At 38.2% G+C, this 13708-nt stretch overlaps 1 pseudogene; it reads right to left on the reverse strand.

Annotated features, from left to right (window-relative positions):
- The window catches only part of LOC123425176, a 50303-nt pseudogene extending 37067 nt beyond the window's left edge, over positions 1 to 13236 (reverse strand).
- Between the last annotated feature and the right edge of the window lie 472 nt (positions 13237 to 13708).

Below are 13708 nucleotides of genomic sequence, written 5' to 3' on the forward strand. Positions count from 1 at the left end.
CCAAGTTGGCATGGTATCATCATTTCACCCACATAGCATGTGCGAAAAGTTGAGAGGGTTACGGCAAAAACTGGATGCACTTCGTGTACAAAACGGACAATCTCTTTGGAAGTATCACGGTTTCATACGGAAACTCGTCTGTTACAAAGGGATTTCACTTTTTTTGAACTTATTTGGACTCCATAGTTTTTCTGTGTTCAAAATGCACCATTCAAAGCCACATCATCAATTTACAACCCATTCTTACTTCATTTGTTATTTTTCATGCATTTACTGGTTATTTTGAGCTATAAGACCATGAAATTGAAAAGCATTTGAAATGAACTCTGAAAAGGTTCCAATTTTGCATGGTATCATCATTTCACCCACATAGCATGTGCGAGAAAGTTGAGAGGGTTACGACAAAAACTGGATGCACTTCGTGTACAAAACGGACAATCTCTTTGGAAGTATCAGGGTTTCATACGGAAACTCGTCTGTTACAAAGGGATTTCATTTTTTGAACTTATTTGAACTCCATAGTTTTTGTGTGTTCAAAATGCACCATTCAAAGACACATCATCAATTTACAACCCATTCTGACTTCATTTGTTATTTTTCATGCATTTACTGATTATTTTGAGCTATAAGACCATGAAATTGAAAAGCATTTGAAATGAACTCTGAAAATGTTCCGAGTTGGCATGGTATCTTCATTTCACCCACATAGCATGTGCCAGAAAGTTGAGAGGGTTACGGCAAAAACTGGATGCACTTCGTGTACAAAACGGACAATCTCTTTGGAAGTATCAGGGTTTCATACGGAAACTCGTCTGTTACAAAGGGATTTCATTTTTTTGAACTTATTTGAACTCCATAGTTTTTCTTTGTTCAAAATGAACCATTCAAAGCCACATCATCAATTTACAACCCTTTCTGACTTCATTTGTTATTTTTCATGCATTTACTGATTATTTTGAGCTATAAGACCATGAAATTGAAAAGCAGTTGAAATGAACTATGAAAAGGTTCCAAGTTGGCATGGTATAATCATTTCACCCACATAGCATGTGCGAGAAAGTTGAGAGGGTTACGGCAAAAACTGGATGCACTTCGTGTACAAAACGGACAATCTCTTTGGAAGTATCGGGATTTCAGACGAAAACTCGTCTGTTACAAAGGGATTTCATTTTTTTGAACTTATTTGAACTCCATAATTTTTCTATGTTCAAAATGCACCATACAAATCCACATCATCAATTTACAACCCTTTGTGACTTCATTTGTTATTTTCAATGCATTTACTGACTATTTTGAGCTATTAGACCATGAAATTGAAAAACATTTGAAATGACCTCTGAAAAGGTTCCAAGTTGGCATGGTATCATCATTTCACCCACATAGCATGTGCGAAAAGTTGAGAGGGTTACGGCAAAAACTGGATGCACTTCGTGTACGAAACGGACAATCTCTTTGGAAGTATCACGGTTTCATACGGAAACTCGTCTGTTACAAAGGGATTTCACTTTTTTTGAACTTATTAGAACTCCATAGTTTTTCTGTGTTCAAAATGCACCATTCAAAGCCACATCATCAATTTACAACCCATTCTTACTTCATTTGTTATTTTTCATGCATTTACTAGTTATTTTGAGCTATAAGACCATGAAATTGAAAAGCATTTGAAATGAACTCTGAAAAGGTTCCAATTTTGCATGGTATCATCATTTCACCCACATAGCATGTGCGAGAAAGTTGAGAGGGTTACGACAAAAACTGGATGCCCTTCGTGTACAAAACGGACAATCTCTTTGGAAGTATCAGGGTTTCATACGGAAACTCGTGTGTTACAAAGGGATTTCATTTTTTTGAACTTATTTGAACTCCATAGTTTTTCTGTGTTTAAAATGCACCATTCAAAGGCACATCATCAATTTACAACCCTTTCCGACTTCATTTTTTATTTTTCATGCATTTACTGATTATTTTGAGCTATAAGACCATGAAATTGAAAAGCATTTGAAATGAACTCTGAAAAGGTTCCGAGTTGGCATTGTATCATCATTTCACCCACATAGCATGTGCGAGAAAGTGAGAGGGTTACGGCAAAAACTGGATGCACTTCGTGTACAAAACGGACAATCTCTTTGGAAGTATCAGGGTTTCATACGGAAACTTGTCTGTTACAAAGGGATTTCATTTTTTGAACTTATTTGAACTCCATAGTTTTTCTGTGTTCAAAATGCACCATTCAAAGCCACATCATCAATTTACAACCCATTCTGACTTCATTTGTTATTTTTCATGCATTTACTGATTATTTTGAGCTATAAGACCATGAAATTGAAAAGCATTTGAAATGAACTCTGAAAAGGTTCCGAGTTGGCATGGTATTTTCATTTCACCCACATAGCATGTGCTAGAAAGTTGAGAGGGTTACGGCAAAAACTGGATGCACTTCGTGTACAAAACGGACAATCTCTTTGGAAGTATCAGGGTTTCATACGGAAACTCGTCTGTTACAAAGGGATTTCATTTTTTTGAACTTATTTGAACTCCATAGTTTTTCTGTGTTCAAAATGCACCATTCAAAGCCACATCATCAATTTACAACCCTTTCTGAGTTCATTTGTTATTTTTCATGCATTTACTGATTATTTTGAGCTATAAGACCATGAAATTGAAAAGCATTTGAAATGAACTATGAAAAGGTTCCAAGTTGGCATGGTATCATCATTTCACCCACATAGCATGTGCGAGAAAGTTGAGAGGGTTACGGCAAAAACTGGATGCACTTCGTGTACAAAACGGACAATCTCTCTCGAAGTATCAGGGTTTCAGACGAAAACTCGTCTGTTACAAAGGGATTTCATTTTTTTGAACTTATTTGAACGCCATAGTTTTTCTATGTTCAAAATGCACCATAAAAAGCCACATCATCAATTTACAACCCTTTGTGACTTCATTTGTTATTTTCAATGCATTTACTGATTATTTTGAGCTATAAGACCATGAAATTGAAGATCATTTGAAATGAACTCTGAAAAGGTTCCAAGTTGGCATGGTATCATCATTTCACCCACATAACATGTGCGAAAAGTTGAGAGGGTTACGGCAAACACTGGATGCACTTCGTGTAAAAAACGGACAATCTCTTTGGAAGTATCACGGTTTCATACGGAAACTCGTCTGTTACAAAGGGATTTCACTTTTTTTTGAACTTATTTGAACTCCATAGTTTTTCTGTGTTCAAAATGCACCATTCAAAGCCACATCATCAATTTACAACCCATTCTTACTTCATTTGTTATTTTCATGCATTTACTGGTTATTTTGAGCTATAAGACCATGAAATTGAAAAGCATTTGAAATGAACTCTGAAAAGGTTCCAATTTGGCATGGTATCATCATTTCACCCACATAGCATGTGCGAGAAAGTTGAGAGGGTTACGACAAAAACTGGATGCACTTCGTGTACAAAACGGACAATCTCTTTGGAAGTATCAGGGTTTCATACGGAAACTCGTCTGTTACAAAGGGATTTCATTTTTTTGAACTTATTTGAACTCCATAGTTTTTCTGTATTTAAAATGCACCATTCAAAGGCACATCATCAATTTACAACCCTTTCCGACTTCATTTTTTATTTTTCATGCATTTACTGATTATTTTGAGCTATAAGACCATGAAATTGAAAAGCATTTGAAATGAACTCTGAAAAGGTTCCAAGTTGGCATTGTATCATCATTTCACCCACATAGCATGTGCGAGAAAGTGAGAGGGTTACGGCAAAAACTGGATGCACTTCGTGTACAAAACGGACAATCTCTTTGGAAGTATCAGGGTTTGATACGGAAACTCGTCTGTTACAAAGGGATTTCATTTTTTGAACTTATTTGAACTCCATAGTTTTTTTGTGTTCAAAATGCACCATTCAAAGCCACATCATCAATTTACAACCCATTCTGACTTCATTTGTTATTTTTCATGCATTTACTGATTATTTTGAGCTATAAGACCATGAAATTGAAAAGCATTTGAAATGAACTCTGAAAAGGTTCCGAGTTGGCATGGTATTTTCATTTCACCCACATAGCATGTGCGAAAAGTTGAGAGGGTTACGGCAAAAACTGGATGCACTTCGTGTACGAAACGGACAATCTCTTTGGAAGTATCACGGTTTCATACGGAAACTCGTCTGTTACAAAGGGATTTCACTTTTTTTGAACTTATTAGAACTCCATAGTTTTTCTGTGTTCAAAATGCACCATTCAAAGCCACATCATCAATTTACAACCCATTCTTACTTCATTTGTTATTTTTCATGCATTTACTAGTTATTTTGAGCTATAAGACCATGAAATTGAAAAGGATTTGAAATGAACTCTGAAAAGGTTCCAATTTTGCATGGTATCATCATTTCACCCACATAGCATGTGCGAGAAAGTTGAGAGGGTTACGACAAAAACTGGATGCCCTTCGTGTACAAAACGGACAATCTCTTTGGAAGTATCAGGGTTTCATACGGAAACTCGTGTGTTACAAAGGGATTTCATTTTTTTGAACTTATTTGAACTCCATAGTTTTTCTGTGTTTAAAATGCACCATTCAAAGGCACATCATCAATTTACAACCCTTTCCGACTTCATTTTTTATTTTTCATGCATTTACTGATTATTTTGAGCTATAAGACCATGAAATTGAAAAGCATTTGAAATGAACTCTGAAAAGGTTCCGAGTTGGCATTGTATCATCATTTCACCCACATAGCATGTGCGAGAAAGTGAGAGGGTTACGGCAAAAACTGGATGCACTTCGTGTACAAAACGGACAATCTCTTTGGAAGTATCGGGGTTTCAGACGAAAACTCATCTGTTACAAAGGGATTTCATTTTTTTGAACTTATTTGAACTCCATAGTTTTTCTATGTTCAAAATGCACCATTCAAAGCCACATCATCAATTTACAACCCTTTGTGACTTCATTTGTTATTTTCAATGCATTTACTGATTATTTTGAGCTATAAGACCATGAAATTGAAAATCATTTGAAATGAACTCTGAAAAGGTTCCAAGTTGGCATGGTATCATCATTTCACCCACATAGCATGTGCGAAAAGTTGAGAGGGTTACGGCAAAAACTGGATGCACTTCGTGTACAAAACGGACAATCTCTTTGAAAGTATCACGGTTTCATACGGAAACTCGTCTGTTACAAAGGGATTTCACTTTTTTGAACTTATTTGAACTCCATAGTTTTTCTGTGTTCAAAATGCACCATTCAAAGCCACATCATCAATTTACAACCCATTCTTACTTCATTTGTTATTTTTCATGCATTTACTGGTTATTTTGAGCTATAAGACCATGAAATTGAAAAGCATTTGAAATGAACTCTGAAAAGGTTCCAATTTGGCATGGTATCATCATTTCACCCACATAGCATGTGCGAGAAAGTTGAGAGGGTTACGACAAAAACTGGATGCACTTCGTGTACAAAACGGACAATCTCTTCGGAAGTATCAGGGTTTCATACGGAAACTCGTCTGTTACAAAGGGATTTCATTTTTTTGAACTTATTTGAACTCCATAGTTTTTCTGTGTTTAAAATGCACCATTCAAAGGCACATCCTCAATTTACAACCCTTTCCGACTTCATTTTTTATTTTTCATGCATTTACTGATTATTTTGAGCTATAAGACCATGAAATTGAAAAGCATTTGAAATGAACTCTGAAAAGGTTCCAAGTTGGCATTGTATCATCATTTCACCCACATAGCATGTGCGAGAAAGTGAGAGGGTTACGGCAAAAACTGGATGCACTTCGTGTACAAAACGGACAATCTCTTTGGAAGTATCAGGGTTTGATACGGAAACTCGTCTGTTACAAAGGGATTTCATTTTTTGAACTTATTTGAACTCCATAGTTTTTCTGTGTTTAAAATGCACCATTCAAAGGCACATCATCAATTTACAACCCTTTCCAACTTCATTTTTTATTTTTCATAAATTTACTGATTATTTTGAGCTATAAGACCACGAAATTGAAAAGCATTTGAAATGAACTCTGAAAAGGTTCCAAGTTGGCATTGTATCATCATTTCACCCACATAGCATGTGCGAGAAAGTGAGAGGGTTACGGCAAAAACTGGATGCACTTCGTGTACAAAACGGACAATCTCTTTGGAAGTATCAGGGTTTCATACGGAAACTTGTCTGTTACAAAGGGATTTCATTTTTTGAACTTATTTGAACTCCATAGTTTTTCTGTGTTCAAAATGCACCATTCAAAGCCACATCATCAATTTACAACCCATTCTGACTTCATTTGTTATTTTTCATGCATTTACTGATTATTTTGAGCTATAAGACCATGAAATTGAAAAGCATTTGAAATGAACTCTGAAAAGGTTCCGAGTTGGCATGGTATTTTCATTTCACCCACATAGCATGTGCTAGAAAGTTGAGAGGGTTACGGCAAAAACTGGATGCACTTCGTGTACAAAACGGACAATCTCTTTGGAAGTATCAGGGTTTCATACGGAAACTTGTCTGTTACAAAGGGATTTCATTTTTTTGAACTTATTTGAACTCCATAGTTTTTCTGTGTTCAAAATGCACCATTCAAAGCCACATCATCAATTTACAACCCTTTCTGAGTTCATTTGTTATTTTTCATGCATTTACTGATTATTTTGAGCTATAAGACCATGAAATTGAAAAGCATTTGAAATGAACTATGAAAAGGTTCCAAGTTGGCATGGTATCATCATTTCACCCACACAGCATGTGCGAGAAAGTTGAGAGGGTTACGGCAAAAACTGGATGCACTTCGTGTACAAAACGGACAATCTCTCTCGAAGTATCAGGGTTTCAGACGAAAACTCGTCTGTTACAAAGGGATTTCATTTTTTTGAACTTATTTGAACGCCATAGTTTTTCTATGTTCAAAATGCACCATAAAAAGCCACATCATCAATTTACAACCCTTTGTGACTTCATTTGTTATTTTCAATGCATTTACTGATTATTTTGAGCTATAAGACCATGAAATTGAAGATCATTTGAAATGAACTCTGAAAAGGTTCCAAGTTGGCATGGTATCATCATTTCACCCACATAGCATGTGCGAAAAGTTGAGAGGGTTACGGCAAAAAGTGGATGCACTTCGTGTACAAAACGGACAATCTCTTTGGAAGTATCACGGTTTCATACGGAAACTCGTCTGTTACAAAGGGATTTCACTTTTTTTTGAACTTATTTGAACTCCATAGTTTTTCTGTGTTCAAAATGCACCATTCAAAGCCACATCATCAATTTACAACCCATTCTTACTTCATTTGTTATTTTCATGCATTTACTGGTTATTTTGAGCTATAAGACCATGAAATTGAAAAGCATTTGAAATGAACTCTGAAAAGGTTCCAATTTGGCATGGTATCATCATTTCACCCACATAGCATGTGCGAGAAAGTTGAGAGGGTTACGACAAAAACTGGATGCACTTCGTGTACAAAACGGACAATCTCTTTGGAAGTATCAGGGTTTCATACGGAAACTCGTCTGTTACAAAGGGATTTCATTTTTTTGAACTTATTTGAACTCCATAGTTTTTCTTTATTTAAAATGCACCATTCAAAGGCACATCATCAATTTACAACCCTTTCCGACTTCATTTTTTATTTTTCATGCATTTACTGATTATTTTGAGCTATAAGACTATGAAATTGAAAAGCATTTGAAATGAACTCTGAAAAGGTTCCAAGTTGGCATTGTATCATCATTTCACCCACATAGCATGTGCGAGAAAGTGAGAGGGTTACGGCAAAAACTGGATGCACTTCGTGTACAAAACGGACAATCTCTTTGGAAGTATCAGGGTTTGATACGGAAACTCGTCTGTTACAAAGGGATTTCATTTTTTGAACTTATTTGAACTCCATAGTTTTTTTGTGTTCAAAATGCACCATTCAAAGCCACATCATCAATTTACAACCCATTCTGACTTCATTTGTTATTTTTCATGCATTTACTGATTATTTTGAGCTATAAGACCATGAAATTGAAAAGCATTTGAAATGAACTCTGAAAAGGTTCCGAGTTGGCATGGTATCTTCATTTCACCCACATAGCATGTGCCAGAAAGTTGAGAGGGTTACGGAAAAAACTGGATGCACTTCGTGTACAAAACGGACAATCTCTTTGGAAGTATCACGGTTTCATACGGAAACTCGTCTGTTACAAAGGGATTTCATTTTTTTGAACTTATTTGAACTCCATAGTTTTTCTGTGTTTAAAATGCACCATTCAAAGGCACATCCTCAATTTACAACCCTTTCCGACTTCATTTTTTATTTTTCATGCATTTACTGATTATTTTGAGCTATAAGACCATGAAATTGAAAAGCATTTGAAATGAACTCTGAAAAGGTTCCAAGTTGGCATTGTATCATCATTTCACCCACATAGCATGTGCGAGAAAGTGAGAGGGTTACGGCAAAAACTGGATGCACTTCGTGTACAAAACGGACAATCTCTTTGGAAGTATCAGGGTTTGATACGGAAACTCGTCTGTTACAAAGGGATTTCATTTTTTGAACTTATTTGAACTCCATAGTTTTTCTGTGTTTAAAATGCACCATTCAAAGGCACATCATCAATTTACAACCCTTTCCAACTTCATTTTTTATTTTTCATAAATTTACTGATTATTTTGAGCTATAAGACCACGAAATTGAAAAGCATTTGAAATGAACTCTGAAAAGGTTCCAAGTTGGCATTGTATCATCATTTCACCCACATAGCATGTGCGAGAAAGTGAGAGGGTTACGGCAAAAACTGGATGCACTTCGTGTACAAAACGGACAATCTCTTTGGAAGTATCAGGGTTTCATACGGAAACTTGTCTGTTACAAAGGGATTTCATTTTTTGAACTTATTTGAACTCCATAGTTTTTCTGTGTTCAAAATGCACCATTCAAAGCCACATCATCAATTTACAACCCATTCTGACTTCATTTGTTATTTTTCATGCATTTACTGATTATTTTGAGCTATAAGACCATGAAATTGAAAAGCATTTGAAATGAACTCTGAAAAGGTTCCGAGTTGGCATGGTATTTTCATTTCACCCACATAGCATGTGCTAGAAAGTTGAGAGGGTTACGGCAAAAACTGGATGCACTTCGTGTACAAAACGGACAATCTCTTTGGAAGTATCAGGGTTTCATACGGAAACTTGTCTGTTACAAAGGGATTTCATTTTTTTGAACTTATTTGAACTCCATAGTTTTTCTGTGTTCAAAATGCACCATTCAAAGCCACATCATCAATTTACAACCCTTTCTGAGTTCATTTGTTATTTTTCATGCATTTACTGATTATTTTGAGCTATAAGACCATGAAATTGAAAAGCATTTGAAATGAACTATGAAAAGGTTCCAAGTTGGCATGGTATCATCATTTCACCCACACAGCATGTGCGAGAAAGTTGAGAGGGTTACGGCAAAAACTGGATGCACTTCGTGTACAAAACGGACAATCTCTCTCGAAGTATCAGGGTTTCAGACGAAAACTCGTCTGTTACAAAGGGATTTCATTTTTTTGAACTTATTTGAACGCCATAGTTTTTCTATGTTCAAAATGCACCATAAAAAGCCACATCATCAATTTACAACCCTTTGTGACTTCATTTGTTATTTTCAATGCATTTACTGATTATTTTGAGCTATAAGACCATGAAATTGAAGATCATTTGAAATGAACTCTGAAAAGGTTCCAAGTTGGCATGGTATCATCATTTCACCCACATAGCATGTGCGAAAAGTTGAGAGGGTTACGGCAAAAAGTGGATGCACTTCGTGTACAAAACGGACAATCTCTTTGGAAGTATCACGGTTTCATACGGAAACTCGTCTGTTACAAAGGGATTTCACTTTTTTTTGAACTTATTTGAACTCCATAGTTTTTCTGTGTTCAAAATGCACCATTCAAAGCCACATCATCAATTTACAACCCATTCTTACTTCATTTGTTATTTTCATGCATTTACTGGTTATTTTGAGCTATAAGACCATGAAATTGAAAAGCATTTGAAATGAACTCTGAAAAGGTTCCAATTTGGCATGGTATCATCATTTCACCCACATAGCATGTGCGAGAAAGTTGAGAGGGTTACGACAAAAACTGGATGCACTTCGTGTACAAAACGGACAATCTCTTTGGAAGTATCAGGGTTTCATACGGAAACTCGTCTGTTACAAAGGGATTTCATTTTTTTGAACTTATTTGAACTCCATAGTTTTTCTTTATTTAAAATGCACCATTCAAAGGCACATCATCAATTTACAACCCTTTCCGACTTCATTTTTTATTTTTCATGCATTTACTGATTATTTTGAGCTATAAGACTATGAAATTGAAAAGCATTTGAAATGAACTCTGAAAAGGTTCCAAGTTGGCATTGTATCATCATTTCACCCACATAGCATGTGCGAGAAAGTGAGAGGGTTACGGCAAAAACTGGATGCACTTCGTGTACAAAACGGACAATCTCTTTGGAAGTATCAGGGTTTGATACGGAAACTCGTCTGTTACAAAGGGATTTCATTTTTTGAACTTATTTGAACTCCATAGTTTTTTTGTGTTCAAAATGCACCATTCAAAGCCACATCATCAATTTACAACCCATTCTGACTTCATTTGTTATTTTTCATGCATTTACTGATTATTTTGAGCTATAAGACCATGAAATTGAAAAGCATTTGAAATGAACTCTGAAAAGGTTCCGAGTTGGCATGGTATCTTCATTTCACCCACATAGCATGTGCCAGAAAGTTGAGAGGGTTACGGAAAAAACTGGATGCACTTCGTGTACAAAACGGACAATCTCTTTGGAAGTATCACGGTTTCATACGGAAACTCGTCTGTTACAAAGGGATTTCATTTTTTTGAACTTATTTGAACTCCATAGTTTTTCTGTGTTCAAAATGCACCATTCAAAGCCACATCATCAATTTACAACCCATTCTTACTTCATTTGTTATTTTTCAAGCATTTACTGGTTATTTTGAGCTATAAGACCATGAAATTGAAAAGCATTTGAAATGAACTATGAAAAGTTTCCAAGTTGGCATGGTATCATCATTTCACCCACATAGCATGTGCGAGAAAGTTTAGAGGGTTACGGCAAAAACTGGATGCACTTCGTGTACAAAACGGACAATCTCTCTCGAAGTATCAGGGTTTCAGACGCGAGGGGCTCCCTTGGGGCTGTCCCACCAGCCCACTAAGGGCTGGTGTGTCTCCCCAAAGCCTATGGGCTTCCCCCGGGTGGGTTGCCCCCCCGGTGAACTCCCGGAACCCATTCGTCATTCCCGGTACATTCCCGGTAACTCTGAAAACCTTCCGGTAATCAAATGAGGTCATCCTATATATCAATCTTCGTTTCCGGACCATTCCGGAAACCCTCGTGACATCCGTGATCTCATCCGGGACTCCGAACAACATTCGGTAACCAACCATATAACTCAAATACGCATAAAACAAGGTCGAACCTTAAGTGTGCAGACCCTGCGGGTTCGAGAACTATGTAGACATGACCCGAGAGACTCCTCGGTCAATATCCAATAGCGGGACCTGGATGCCCATATTGGATCCTACATATTCTACGAAGATCTTATCGTTTGAACCTCAGTGCCAAGGATTCGTATAATCCCCTATGTCATTCCCTTTGTCCTTCGGTATGTTACTTGCCCGAGATTCGATCGTCAGTATCCGCATACCTATTTCAATCTCATTTACCGGCAAGTCTCTTTACTCGTTCCGTAATACAAGATCCCGCAACTTACACTAAGTTACATTGCTTGCAAGGCTTGTGTGTGATGTTGTATTACCGAGTGGGCCCCGAGATACCTCTCCGTCACACGGAGTGACAAATCCCAGTCTTGATCCATACTAACTCAACTAACACCTTCGGAGATACCTGTAGAGCATCTTTATAGTCACCCAGTTACGTTGCGACGTTTGATACACACAAAGCATTCCTCCGGTGTCAGTGAGTTATATGATCTCATGGTCATAGGAATAAATACTTGACACGCAGAAAACAGTAGCAACAAAATGACACGATCAACATGCTACGTCTATTAGTTTGGGTCTAGTCCATCACGTGATTCTCCCAATGACGTGATCCAGTTATCAAGTAACAACACCTTGTTCATAATCAGAAGACACTTACTATCATTGATCAACTGGCTAGCCAACTAGAGGCATGCAAGGGACGGTGTTTTGTCTATGTATCCACACATGTAAATGAGTCTTCATTCAATACAATTATAGCATGGATAATAAAGTATTATCTTGATACAAGAATTATAATAACAACTATACATTTATTATTGCCTCTAGGGCATAATTCCAACAATACGAACGGTTGCCACCACCGCGGAACACCACGTGATAGTCGCTGGATGTTTAGTCCCGGTTTTTGGCGCGAACAGGGGCTAATGCATCGAACCGAACCTGGGCTATTGCCCCGCTAGGGCCTGGCAGCTCGAACCGGGACCAATGCCTGGCATTGGTCCCGGTTTTAGTTTGAACCGACGCTAATATGGTTTTGGGCTTTGACCGAAAGACCCATTTTCTACTAGTGGTGGTCTGCAACAGGGGCCTCTGGGTCCTTGCCATACCTAGTGGAGCCATGGTCACGGTGATCTCTGTGGCCCTGCCATCGTAGTCTACCCACACTTGCACAGCCTTCCCGCTCATCAGGCTTAGGTACCGGAAGATCTCGGTGCCGTCAACATAAGCATAGTACCCGGCGCTGGATAAATCAGACGCCGAGCTATTGAGGAGATGCCGACATCGTTGCGTTCATCTTCGAATGCAAACTCCACGGCGAAGAAGCGGTGGCTAGTATCGGTGTAGCTGAAAGCCAAGTACACGTCCTCAGATTCAGAGACAAAGAAGCCCATGCTGTCGCTCCTCAGGTCGTCGTCGATGTCGTATCGACTGAAGATGGTGAAGACGAAGGTGGTCGAGAAGGATCGCGGGGCCAGTGGCGTTCGACGCTGTGAGAAACGACAAAGGGGACAGGTGGAAGGCCTGGCCTTTACCCCCGTCGCTACCGTTAGTCAGCCTGAGGAGGCCGCTCTGAATGAAGGTCGCGCCTTCGAGCGTCAAGTTCACGCCGGTGAAGCCATTGTAGACGAACGGCCGATCGTCATCGCCGCCGCTGTCGGTGGCTGATACGTCCATTTTGCATCATGCTTTCATGTTGATATTTATTGCTTTTTGGGTTGTTATATTACTTGTGGTACCATATTTATGCCTTTTCTCTCTTATTTTGCAAGGTTTATTTGAAGAGGGAGAATTCAGGCAGCTAGAATTCTGGATTAGAAAAGGAGGAAATCCTAGTCCACTATTCTGCACATCTCCAAATGCCCTGAAAAGTTACGTGGATTTTTTCTGGAATATACTAAAAATACTGGGCCAAAGAACTACCGGAGGGGGGCCACCAGGACTCCACAAGCCCCCACTCCGCCACCACCCCCCTTGTGGCGCAGGGCAAGCTTGTGGGCTTCCTGGCGGCCCACTAGCTCCCCCCTTTTGCTATATGAAGGGTTTTGGTCTGGAAAAAAAATCAATCGGGAGCTTTTTCGTGGTTTCGCCGCCGCCACAAGGCAGAACTTGAGCAGATCCAATCTAGAGCTCCGGCAGGACAATCCTG

The sequence above is a fragment of the Hordeum vulgare genome, chromosome 2H, assembly GCF_904849725.1.
Source record: "Hordeum vulgare subsp. vulgare chromosome 2H, MorexV3_pseudomolecules_assembly, whole genome shotgun sequence".
In the NCBI taxonomy this organism is placed as follows: Eukaryota; Viridiplantae; Streptophyta; class Magnoliopsida; order Poales; family Poaceae; genus Hordeum; species Hordeum vulgare.